The following is a 12,437-nucleotide window of genomic DNA, read 5'->3' as shown; positions in this document are numbered from 1 at the left end:
TGTGGTTTATTTTGTGAAAAGGACTATGAGAAATCAAATTCTGCAAGTTTCATATCAGACAACTTTAAAAATTGGAGAACAGGAGTTGAAGGTGTTGAAAGAGATTCCTTCAAAGATGTTAAGAGACAGGAAGGAATTTGCTTTTTACACAAGAACTTAAGAAACATCAGATTCAATTCAGTTGGGAGGTGCCAGCTGGACTGACACTATTCTATCAAGGAAGGAGATATAGAATTGACACTGTTTTAAAGGCAAAGGATTTTCTTTCTACAGTTTTGAAAGTCGAAATAGAAGTGATAGAAAACTTCAAGAGACTCAAGAAGGCGTGGTGACCCAAGAGCCTTTATTGCTGCCAGTATTAGAGGAACCACAAGAGCAAAGGGTGACAAGAGGAGCCCTTAAGCGTAAAGAAGAGCAACAGTCTCAAAGTAAAAGTCAGGATCCCATTATGGAAGCTGTGGGAGGAGCTAGACGGAAGATACCGGAGGAGGAGCTTCCGTTGTCTGCTTCAAAGCTTCAGGAGGCCAGTAATGGCAAATAGAATCTTGTCATGGAATGTTAATGGCTTGAATTCAGCTCAGAAAAGAAGGAAAATATTTCACTACTTGAAACAATTTAAAATGATGTGATTTGTTTGCAAGAGACACATATAAAATTATCAGACCAAAAATATTTAATTAATTCAAAATTGGGTAACCATTTTGTTGCATCAGCTTTGCAAAAGAAGCATGGAATTGTTGTATATATCAGGAAGGATATACCAGCTAAGCTAATTGAGGCAGATATTCAAGGAAGATTTATTGCTATTGAACTGGTGATAGATGCAAAAGACTTTGTTGATAGGTATTTATGCACCTAATCAGCAACAAGAAAAGTTTTACAAAATGTTACATGAGAGGTTGACCTCTGGGATTATAGTTCGTTTATTTTATTAGGAGACTGGAATGGAGTAATTGATACAAGAAGGATAAGAGAACCTCCTCCAAGAAGATACCTATACATGCAAAATTACCAAAATCTTTTTGAAATGATGGAAGACTTTGAGTTTAGAGATATATGGAGGTTACGGAATCCAGATGAGAGAGATTTTACTTTTTTCTGATAGGCATCAATCTTTTTCACGCATTGATTTTATTTTAATTTCTAATGACTTGCTTTCTAGGGTGAAGAAAACGAAGATATTTCCGAGGTGTTTAACTGACCATAGCCCAGTATGGATGGAATTATTACAAGGGAAAAAAGGTGGTAGAACATGGAGGTTGAATGAAAATCTGTTTAGATATGAGGATAATGTAACTTATTGTAAGAAACAGTTAAAAGAATTTTTTGATTTTAATATGTACAAAGGGACACCTATAGGAACTGTGTGGGAAGCGAGCAAAGCGTTTATTAGAGGATATTGATTTACTTGGACAACAGGCAAAGGAATAATAAACAAAGGCAGCGAGATATTTGGAAGAAGAAATCCAAAGGAAGCAACAGTTATTAATTCAAAACCCACAAGATCATAAACTTAAAGAGGCTATAAAAATATTACAGAGTCAATTTAATATGTTAATGGCAGACCAGGTGGCAACGAATATACAATATGCTAAACATAATACCTTTTGTAATGCAAATAAACCTGGGAGATGGTTGGCATATAATTTAAGGAAGAAACAGAAAGCACGTGTCATACAAAAATAGAATATAAAGGTAAAGAGATATACCAACAGGATAAAATTAAAAGGCATTCTCAGAATTTTATACTGCACTATATGCAAAAGACAAAATATTGGATAGGGACATTTATGATTATTTGAAAGATTATAAGGTGAATATTCTAACATTAGAACAGAGGAGGAGCTGAACCGCCGATAGCTACTGGAGAAATAGTGGAGGCAATTAAACAATTAAAATGGGAAAACCCTGGTACAGATGGTCTTACAGCAACTTATTATAAAAACACAGGATGAAATATTAGGCCCACTTAAAGAATTATTTAATCAGATACAATTAGGAGTGGAATACCCCGTCATGGAAAACATCTTTTATTTCACTGATACAAAGAGGAGCAAGACTGCTCTAAACCTGGTAACTATAGGCCGATTTCACTTTTAAATAATGATTATAAGATTTTTGTAAAAATAATAGCAAATAGATTAATGTTAGTTTTACAACAAAGAATTCATACTGATCAATCTGGTTTTATAAAAGGGAGGCAGATGAGGAATAATGTTAGACAGATTATTAATATATTGGAATATTTGGAAAAGAAGAATACTTCAGCGGCACTTATTTTTTTGGATGCAGAGAAAGCCTTTGATCGATTGCATTGGGATTTTTTATTTAAATTAATAGAGAAAATGCAATTTGGAGACTGTTTTATTAGAATAATTAAAGCGATTTATGGAGAGCAAACAGCACAGATTATAGTAAATGGTAGTTTGACAGAAGTTATTAAGATTGCGAAAGGAACAAGACAGGGATGTCCCTTATCACCATTATTGTTTGTTTTGACTCTGGAACCATTATTAGATAAAATACGAGAATTAATGAAAATAGAGGAATTAAGATTAGACAATATGAGTACAAAGTTAGAGCTTTTGCAGATGATGTAGTGGTTACGTTAATGAATCCTATAAACTCAAGTAGATTTGTGTTGGAAGTAATTGATAAATATGGGAAGGTATCAGGATTTAAAATAAATCAGAATAAAACAAAAGTGATAATTAAAAATATGTCTATACAACAGAAACAAAAACTAGAGGAAATGACAGGATTTGAGGTAGTAAAAAGGTTAAATATTTAGGGTCTATATTAGCTCATCGAACAAGAAACTTTATAAGAATAATTATGACTTGCTATGGCAAAAGTTCAGAATGATATGAGTGGCTGGAAGAAATTGCAGTTATCCCTATTGGGAAGGATTGCTATTAAAATGAATGTGTTACCTAGATTTTTGTTTCTGTTCCAGATGATACCTATAATTAAAAAGGATAAAAATTTGGAAGATTGGCAGAGTGGGGTTAATAAATTTATATGGCAGGGTAAAAAGGCGAGGTTAAAATGAAAATAATACAGGATTCACGGGAAAGAGGTGGTTTAAGAATGCCTAACTTTAAACTATATTATGAAGCAGTAACCCTTTCAGTAATAAGTGACTGGTTTAACTTAACAGAGGAAAGAATTTTGAATATAGAAGGTTATGACTTGTTATATGGATGGCATGCGTACTTATTTTATGGAAGAAAGTGGATAGGGCTTTTAAGAATCATGTGTTGAGAAGTGCTCTTTATGGTCTGGAATAAATATTCCTATAAATTAGATTACAAGATTCCTATATGGGCGAGCCCTAGACATGCAATAGAGAATATAAATATAGAACAGAAACAGGAAATGATTACATATAAAGAACTTTTGTATGCTGAAGGAGGTAGATTGCAATTAAAATCATTACAGGTATTAAAATGAAGAAGGAGGAATTATACTTGGTTTCAATATGGGCAAATAAGTGCTAGATGGAAAGAAGATCAAAAATTGGTATAATGCAAAGGAGGAAAATTTAATAAAGCAAATTAGAAATCAGACCCAGGAGCATATAAAGAGATTGTATAATGTGTTGCTTGAAATAGATTCGAAAAGGATTTGGTAAAGGATTGTATGATAAAATGGGCACAGAATATTCAGGAACCAATAATGTTGGAAACATGGGAGAAAATCTGGGTTAGAAATGTTAAGTTTACACAAGCACAGAATTTAAGGAAAATTTTTATAAGATGTTTTATAGATGGCACTTAGATCCCAAAAAATTATCATGTATGTATCCTAATATCCAAGCGAAATGTTGGAGGTGTGATTGTGATGATGCTACATATTTTCATATTTGGTGGACTTGCAAGAAAATTAAGGTCTTTTGGATAAGAATTTGGTGGATTATTCAAAATGTACTGAAGAAGAAGATAAAGTTCCTGCCACAATTTTTCCTTTTGGGAATTATAACGGATTGTACAGGGATTGAGACTAAATTGATTTTGAACTTAATAACAGCAGCAAGACTATTGATTGGACAATACTGGAAGAAAGAAGAGATACCTACAATAGAAGAATGGATATTGAAAGTTATTAATTTGGCTGAGATGGCTAAAATCTCAGCGTTTTAATAAGACAATACGCAGGAAAGATATTTAATTGAATGGAAAAAATGGATTGATTATTTACAAAACAGATATCAGATTAAGAAATATCAGATTGCCTTTGAATAATTAGAAAGTTATTTTATGTAATGGGGAGGGGGTTGGGAGACGAAAAGCTTTGGATGTGGTTGTTTGGATTGGAAGGGAAAATTTTATTCTATGTTTGGTTTATGTATAACTTTACCTTGTGATTGACCCGGGAAGCCGGGGGGTGGGGGAGGGAGGGGGGTGTTTTGTTTTTGTTTTTTGTTTTTTTGGGAGGCAGGGGGAAAAAGGGGGGGAAAATGTTTTTGTTTTTTTATAAAACTCTTTCAATAAAAAAAGAACAGTTTTTCCCCGAAGGCCATCACTCTGCTAAACAAATAATTCCATCAACACTGTCAAACTATTTACTAAATCTGCACTACTGTTAATCTTCTCATAGTTCCCATCACCAATCTCTTTCCACTTATGACTGTATGACTGTAACTTGTTGCTGGCAATCCTTATGATTTATATTGATATACTGACCATCAATTGTGTTGTAAATGTTGTACCTTGATGAACGTATCTTTTCTTTTATGTACACTGAGAGCATATGCACCAAGGCAAATTCCTTGTGTGTCCAATCACACTTGGCCAATAAAAAATTCTATTCTATTCTATTCTATTCTATTCTATTCTATTCTATTCTATTCTATTCTATTTTCCTCCTTATGGAAATATAGGACATTACATTTTCCCCCCTCATTGGAATGTTACTGCCCAGTTCTAGTTGCCAAGTTCCTCCTGAATCGGAGTATTGCCCTCTGATGTTTTTGGTAACCCCCCCCAATTTTCCTTTTGTCTTCAGATAAAATGATCGTATTTTCTTTCTCTTTGCCAATTCACCTACTCACTGAATTTGTAACCCCTGATCAATACTCACAGCTCTTTCACAGACATGTGCAGAGCAATGTAAAATTTGAGTCACCTGAGGTGCACAGTCCCAATTGAGGTTGAATGAATCAACACACTGTCTTCAGCTTTTCAGCTGTAAACAAGTGTTCTGTATTTCTTCTAAAAACAATGGTTCAGTATTTGTTAATTCAGTGTTCATGGCAGCTTTATAGAATATAGCTACCACCAATAATGAGAATCAACTGTTTATTGATGCAGTCTTTGTCACTGCTAGAAAAATAGCTCTGGGAATGATGGGTGGAATTATAAACCATATCCCTATGGCTGCTTTGTCATACTCTACTTTCATGATGTCCTAAACCTTACTGTCATTCTCACAATGTGATTTTACCTTGTTCTCCAAATAGGCCAGTGGTACATTACGATCCATACAGGGTTAACCTGGTATCATGGCCCAGCAACCCCTGTAAGGTGAAAATCTGTTTCATGTTGGCATCCTCAATCTTTGAGTTACTTTACATGCTGCTATTTTTATTCCTTTCCCTCCACACTACTGGGTGATTATTTGGGAGGTTTTTATTTCAGTCACCTGAAACAGAACCAATTTGGTGTAGTGGTGAAGGTGTTGGCCTAGAAATCAAGAGGCTGTGAGATGTGGTCCTCCCTTAGATATGAAAGCTGGCTGGGTGACTTTGGGCCTCTGTTTCTCTCTCTGTCTCTGTCTCTGTCTCTCTCTTTCTCTCACTCCAATCCACCTCACAGGATTGTTGTTGTGGGGAAAATAGGGGATGAGCATTAAATATGCTTGTCACCTTGACCTGACTAATTTTATATACAGTATAATATATAAAAAGGTAAAGGTTCCCCTCGCACTTACGTGCTAGTCGTTGCCGACTCTAGGGGGCGGTATTCATCTCCGTTTCAAAGCCGAAGAGCCAGCGCTGTCTGAACACGTCTCCGTGATCATGTGGCCAGCATGACTCAATGCCAAAGGCGCACGGAACACTGTTACCTTCCCACCAAAGGTAGATTATTATTGTAATTGTTTCACCCATTGACCACACGATGGCAGCAAGGAGCGGCATTTTATATTACTTGGCTGCCTTTCAGTAGTACTGAATAGTTGTGCTTTCACGGCACCCATTCTGTTAAGGAGTTTGGGGGGGAAAAACATTTTAGCTCTGTCAGGATAGTTTGAGAGAAAGTCCATTGAAGCAGAAAGGACAAAGTAAGAACAGCTTGAAGTGGTTGCAAACCTCAATACTTTCTAACTGCATTTTTGGTGGAAAAATCAACTTGCCAGAAAGGTTAGAGTTAGAGTCATTTTAAATCACTTTGGATGATGCTATGAATAGACACTCCAAAACTACGCCCAGATAGTTCTCATTTTGAAATATTCTCTTCACAATACAGATTCACAATTCAGGAACTTTTTTTTTAATGGACAGTTACTTAGATTAATTGTTCGTTATAGAAAGGTCCTCACACAAAATCTGCTTTAGTATGTGGAAAGACCAGATGCATTTACCTTGGTGAATCAAGGCAGTGCAAGACATTGGTCAGAATGCAATCCCAGACTTTAAGCATTTGGCATTTTCACACAGGCCTCCTGACAAAAAGCAACAGGGAAAATTTTTCACTGACAGTAAAGAGTGAGTACAAAGTGGGCAATAGGGATGGATATGAGAAGATCCCAGCCCCCTCAGATCCCTCGCTTTCTTCCCTGTCAGTCCTATGTGCATTCACTGAAGGCAGTGTGCACACGCACACATACACACAACCATACATACACACAGAGCTGGGTCAAACAAATGACCAGAAGCTTACATATCAGGATCTTTTTCAAGCTGCATTTACTTATATTTGCATTAAAAATATATCAGAGTTACATGAACTTGGTCTGAGTTTGACAGTTTAATCTCAGAAGATTTCAGTGTTTGATTCAGCAAGTATTTAAAATATATATCTGCTCCTTTGAGATTTGTCATACGCTGAATCACCACGGTTTTGTTCCTCAAACAATGAATGATCTATTTCTGTACTGAATTGTGAAGAGGGAAGTTACAGAAGGGGAAATACAGAACTTTTCAACTAATTAACTATGAACTATTTAAGTGTAACAGAAGTGGAATGATTTACTGTTTTCCTATTCCTACTCTAATTGGTGTAGATATCTGGATGATTTAGATGTATCAGGACTCAACCATATTGGAAAGATTTGGGGGGGAAACTTGGAAAATCAAGTACATATAATCTTCAAGAAGATTTTGAAGATTAATCTTCAAAAAAACAACAACTCAACATATAGATACTGAATAAAATGCAAAAGACTTTTGTAAGAAGAGAGTGATGAAGATATATATTTTTACTGGGTATTCAATTTTACATAGTCAGTGCAAATCAGCTAGCAAAGACTATAATGTGGAAATTATCAACACTGTTAATAAATTATGTGTTTCTTAGAGAGAAAACTTCTGGAAATGGACAAAAAGTTGAAAAAAAAGAGAAAAGATATGCAGAAGTCTCATAAATTGGATTTGTTTTAATAAATCTGACTCAAAAATGTTATACATTGATAAATATCCATCCATGGACAGAACAATATTTTACAACTTGGAAAAGAAGATAATGTTATCATATTATTTTTTCATAACCACCTATCAAATATAAGACAGAAGAAAGAAGTTTCAATCTGTATTTTAGAGAGATCTGTATTTCTAAGCTTTGGCATAGAATTATATTAGTAATTTAATTAAATTAGATTCTAATAGGTTATCTGCTGAGAAATTCCTCCAAAAAGGTATTTCTTTTTCAAGAAAACCCTCCTCCGAGATCTATCAAAATTTCCAACTAGAAGCATGTTACAAAATCTCAATTCCATCATATCCCTATCTGGCTTCACTTTCAAGGATTAAGGAAGAAATAAGAGATTTTTGGAGAGTGATAAGGACCTGATTTTTCATAGTTTTTTTGATTCTGTACAGCCTTTTCAATTAATCAGATATTCCAATTATTTCCCCTTGTACCTAGACTCCGAAATATCTTTGGTGCTTCTCACCCTATGTATGATATAAGACAATTCAAAAATAAAATAATATGTAGGTATATAGATTAGAAATGCATATAAATGAAGATTCAGTTTTGCTTAGGCCTGGATGACCTGCAAGGTCCCTTCCAGCTCTGTTACTCTGTTAAATTTGTTAGACATTATTCTGCTTTAAGATAGTTGGAGAAAAGACATGCTGAAAGCATACCAATATGTAACAATGTTGTGTTAGAATAGATCTTCTTTTGTTTGAGGCCCATTAGAAAGAGGGCCAGCTATGGGGATACTCCTTTAACGCCAAGGCAATAGAGATAAGAAAGAGCCATGCTTGCAAAATATTATAAGGATAGTTGTAGGGAGGTGTTAATAAACATGTAATTAGAGAAAGAGATGATGTTGTCTCTGAAGGCATCACAGATTAATGGTGATCGGCCACTGGACCCGATGTAGGAGGGGCAGGGGGGCATTGGGATAGAGATCTATAAAATCTAATGCTTTTGAAATTTCAGGTGTGGCTTCCTGGCTCAAGCTCCTTTGTTGAGATCTGCTGAGATACCCACCCTATTTTGCAAAATTGCTTTTATTATTTTCTTTTAATAAAGTTTCTTTGTTTCCATCGATCCATACTTGTTGGTTGAATTCATTTCCAACACCTATCCACCATTACAGGCAGAGGTGAAAGTGTCTTAGAGTATAACATGCTCCTGGGGGAAGGCAGAGGGGCTCCAGCAATCAGTCAATGGAATGCAGAATGAATGTTCACTGATGCAGTTAATTGCAGAGTTAATTTGCTGAATTACTGGGGGAGGGGGGGACACAACTGAATCCAGTTTTTTTGGAGGGTGAAAGGGAAGAAAAAAAATTCCATTGAAAGGCACATCAAATCCTCTTCTGTGATTTTGACATTTTCTTGTCTGCATGGATCTGCAGATTGCATGCATCCTGCCTTTGTCAGTGTCAGGCCTGGAAACCATATTAGACTTTAGGTTACGCAGAAGAGGTATTTCTGGAACCTTGACAGTCAGGTTATGTTGTTCCTTTGTGAGGCGCTGAGCAATCTGCATCTCCTGCAGAAAATTTGAAATGAAAGGAACTGCAGATGCAGCAGCTCTGGAGGACAAAATGCAGAGGTGAAATCTGTAACTCAGCTTAAAGGAGATTCCTCCTCTTCCCTCCTTCTCTCCCTTAAATTAAATAGTTCATTTAATCCCGGGAATTTTTAATAACTTTCACAGCAGCAAGGGCTATTTTAAAAAGTCTATACTTTGTACCTCCCATTAATTACTATCAGATTTCTACTCCATGTAAGTTTTAAATTCTGAATCAATACGTGCGGCAACCTTGATCTGTAACTGCACTGTCTGCAGGGTGTGAGAACAAAGGGAAAGCTCCTTTCTACCCAAGAAATCTCACTCCTTCTATGAAAGTTGTTCTGATCTGGATCAAGTGCTACTAATGGGTTGAAACTGGATGCCACCAAGATTACCAGCTCCTGTATACACTTTCCTCTTCTCCACTCCCATGCAATGAATTGTAAACCATGATGGCAATGCTGAACTACAGCTTTTGTGGAGCTGTAATTCAACAGAATAGTGTTGTGGTCCGCCAGCAGCCTGCAGAGCTGGCAACAGAGTCAGACAGCGATGAGGCTGAGGAAGAACATGGGCCAGTTCTGGAGGCTGGGGAAGGCCCGGATGAGGACTCTGTGTTGGAGGGAGAGATGGGGCCAGGGTCATCGGGGAGTGATGTGCGGACCCCAGAGGCTGACAGTAGTGAGGCAGAGGAACAGGAGGAGCCTGTTCCTAATGCACGAATGAGAAGAGCTACCAGAAGGCAAGAGCAGCTAAAGCAAAGAGGACGACTCGGGAGTAGGGCCAAGATATGATTTCCCCATCCCATAAGGCTTAAAAGACCAGCAATGGCATTTGCACTTTGTCGGAAAACAACGTTGATAGTCTTGCTCCTTGTCTTGCTGCATTTATTTCTGGTCAGCGTCTTCTGCTTTTGAACTTTTGCCAAGAAAAGCCTTTGGCAGTTTGCCTAATTAGACCAAAGTTAGGGATAAGACTGAAGAATTGTGTTATGAAGCATTTGCTTTGATTTAGTTTGGATGACACTGAGAATGAGTTACTTCTCAGCTGTTCTAATAAAGTCTGTTTGTTTTTGAACTGATTGCATTTACCACTACCTACTTGGGCCTGGGTCACAACAAATAGTACAACATTAACTTTTAAGAAGTTCCAAGATTTTTTTTTTAAAAAAACCTGTCCATGAAGTCCTCAACAAAAGATCTGAATATTAAAACAGGATATTTTAACAACAGACCATAATGGCATCCAGATAGTTGTGAAAGCTATCAGTTTGCTCAGCTCACTCATATAACCAAACTATTCTTTCCTCATGTCCACTCACACAACTGCTCAACTAGTGTTTCTCAAACTTGGCAACTTCCAGATCTGTAGACTTTAACTCCTCAAATTCTCCAGTCAGGACAGAGCCCAGTAATGGCTAATAATTCTGTGAACTGAAGTCCACATATAAAGAAGTTTCTGTGGTTGGAGAAAAAAATTGCACTGGAGCTTCTGCTTTGGGGATCCTACTCTTATTACAGTACAAATCACTACTGGACGCCCAAACCTTGTTTTTTTTAATTTTGACAATCTTAAACTCATTGAGTAGCGAGTTGTGGGATTTAGCCCATGAGGAAGCCTGTTTACCTTCAGTTTTGAGCAAGTACTTTGTTTTCTAGAAATTCATGTTCAAGAGATTTTAAAAGGAAAAAAAGATCAATACCCTTGGCACTTCATTTATAACTTTTAAAACTGCACATTATTATTTACTCAACTTTTTGCTTTGCTCCCAATGCAGCTTGGTCTGATATTCCAATTCAGTGCTGTGAAATCTATTCCCCGGTGCTTTGCTAGAAGTACGTTGCACTTGTACAATGCTCTTAAAATATCCAGTGCACATCCTTTAGTGGAGCTGAAAACATTGTCAACATTTTTCCTTGCTTTCCACATGGTGCAATAAGCTATTTTTTCATTCCCTAGCAGTTCTTAAATCTTACTGAAATAATGAAGATACTATTCAGATTTGTTGGTTCTTTTAGATAGTAGTCACAGGAATTAAGCTTGACTCAAGGGATTTTTAAATTCTTTTTTTAAGAGTAAAAGTTTTGATTGCATGTCGTGTCCCACTCCTCCGCTGACGGCCGGGTCAGGGAAATCCGAATCAGGCGTGCCTCTGCAGCTCTGCCAAAGTCCTAGCAAAGTCCTCAGGGCAGGCAGGAGACCAGAAAGTGATTTCAGCAAGATATGTTTAGACTTTGCCTGACTCAGAGAATGCCAGAAAGCAGGTCCTTTATATAGGCCATGGGGTGTGGCTCCATGACTCAGCACTTATCCAGGCCTGCCCCTCCCTTCCTTCTGTTGCCTCCGTCTATCAAGTCTTCTGACGCGAGGGTCACTGCAGTCTGCAGCTGTTGGCAATTGACCTCCCTCAGGCTCACATGCTGTGGAGGAGGGGGAGGGGTCTAGTTGCTCCGTTTGCCTGGGCATGGAGCCAGAGCTGGGGGCTGGAGATACTTCCTCCTCTTCAGCCTGTCTGGGCATGGAGCCAGGGCTGGGGCCGGGAGGCATACTAGGACATTCCTCCGTGTTCGGAAGCAGATAAGAAGGCCCCGGCTGTGGTGAGATCGGACGAGACACAACATTGCAGTTGGGATACTGGAAGCATGGAATGGGACATTTAGGCACAGACCCTTAGCCACTCCTCCTTCACCCCCGGTCACCTGCCTCAGCCCATTTACAGCCATCTTTCGTCCTCCACTGGCCCTATCCTGGTCATTCTCTACAGCCAATGGCCCTCAGCCTCTCACCTTTCATCCCTGCCCATTCATCCAAACACTTGTTTGACCCAGGCCTTTGGCTGCATGGGACAAATAGCCCCCAGCCAATCGGGTGGCAGGCAGAAGCAATGGTGCTGCGGGCGCAGCATGCGATGCAAGATTTTTTTAAAAAGTACCAGGGCTGTGCCATAAGTTTTGGGGCCTTGCAGATCTGACACCATGAGCAGAAGGAGGGGGAGTAACAACCTCTGGGGCCACTGGGTGACAGTGAGAGTGTGTTGGAGGACACCAGGAAGGAAGGGAGGGGTGCCTCAAGAGGGCTTCACATAGATCAGAGGTCTTCAAACTTGGCAGCTTTAAGACTTGTGGACTTCAACTTCCAGATTCTAGGAGTTGAAATCCACAAGTCTTAAAGCTGCCAAATTTGGAGACCTCTATCATAGACAGCTTGGCTTCCAACTCGATCAGCTCCATCAAAAGAGGGGAAGAG

This window comes from Ahaetulla prasina, chromosome 2 (assembly GCF_028640845.1).
Source record: "Ahaetulla prasina isolate Xishuangbanna chromosome 2, ASM2864084v1, whole genome shotgun sequence".
Taxonomy (NCBI): domain Eukaryota; kingdom Metazoa; phylum Chordata; class Lepidosauria; order Squamata; family Colubridae; genus Ahaetulla; species Ahaetulla prasina.
Note: the sequence above shows the minus strand (reverse complement) of the source record.